This window comes from Lichenostomus cassidix, chromosome 8 (genome assembly GCF_008360975.1).
Source record: "Lichenostomus cassidix isolate B80296 chromosome 8, HeHo_3.0, whole genome shotgun sequence".
In the NCBI taxonomy this organism is placed as follows: domain Eukaryota; kingdom Metazoa; phylum Chordata; class Aves; order Passeriformes; family Meliphagidae; genus Lichenostomus; species Lichenostomus cassidix.
In genome coordinates, this window is record NC_139489.1 from 13931937 (window position 1) to 13933219 (window position 1283).

The following is a 1283-nucleotide window of genomic DNA, read 5'->3' on the forward strand; positions in this document are numbered from 1 at the left end:
TTTGCCACAACCTCCCTGTCAGCATTTGTGTGAAGAAGCACTGCCTGCCATTATCCTCAACAGCTGTACTTCTACACTGATGAGAATTCTTCTTTTCCAGATCATCCTGCCTTTCTTGGAAAGTCAAGTACTGCAGCTGCTATTGTGCCAGTGTCTGGAAGCAACACATTGTGCTCACTGCAAATTAATTGCCTTCCAGAAACTGTTTTTCTGATTTTGACAAATTTTTAAGAGAATTTCTTCAAATCAAACCCTGTGCATTTTGGCTGCCTTTTTTTCCCATTACACATAATGATTGTAATCAAATTTGATTAATCATAAAAACAATAGAATGATGAATTGATAGAGGACTAATTTTAAGAGGCAATCTTCCCCATTTGTCAGCAGGGGTGTATGTTGATTGTCACTGTCTTCCCTTGAAAGGCAATCCAGGATAAACTGTCCTGTAGTTAGAGATTTTTTGAACATCTGAGCTATCAGTTTAAGTTCTGTTGGTGTTCACTCACATGTTTCACAGATCCTGAAGAATAATCAAATTTTCATTATTAGCTGCTCAAACCTGAAGAAACCTCCAAGTCTGTTTCTTGAAGTCTTTTGAGTAGCTTCAGAAGCTGCAGCACCATAGCACTTTGTCCTCATCATCTTTTCCTGAGGATGATGCACTGAAGCATCTCTACCAAAAAAGCTTCCAGCTACAGCTGGCACAGAAGGGGTGGAATGTATCACAGATTTGGCCCCTCAGCCTGTGGAATTTGCAAGGAGCAGTTGTAGAGTCTGCAAGTAGACAAGGATCCAGAGAAAGCATTATCACACTGCCAAGGGTAGAATTGCATGACTTGTTAACACACTTTTCTATATATTAAAGTGAAAAAAACCTCTTAAAATCACTTTAAAAAAAAGTAACATCATATTGGCACATATGCACATAGAATCTGTTCTGCCAAAGTAAAGCTAGTCCAAGACAGAAGGAAAACAGAAAACACAAATTTTTACATTAAAAATTTAATTACATAAACTACTATTAGTAGGCCCTAATCTCACTGCAGATTTCCTAAGGCACAGAATCTTTATTTGAAAATATACAGGAACTCTTTCTTCAACCCAGCACCAGCTGGTACTAGCTGATACCTTGTCCTATACAGACCCAAAAACCCATTCAGCAGCATATCATAAATGCAACAGATACTGACTAGCACTTTGAGAAGATTACCAACTGTTTGTACTGAAATAAATACAATTTGGCAGCACAGACTCTATCACAGTTTTGTCATAATTTTTGTCCA

The 1283-nt window shown here is 37.9% G+C and overlaps 1 protein-coding gene across 1 annotated transcript in view; it reads right to left on the bottom strand.

Moving 5' to 3' along the window:
- Nucleotides 1-986: 986 nt before the first annotated feature.
- C8H1orf52 (chromosome 8 C1orf52 homolog) overlaps nt 987-1283 on the bottom strand; it is a 3003-nt gene continuing 2706 nt past the window's right edge. The window contains exon 3 of the mRNA XM_085067986.1: nt 987-1283. This exon is cut by the window's right edge and continues 846 nt beyond it. The gene's annotated coding sequence lies outside the window, so the exon portion shown is untranslated.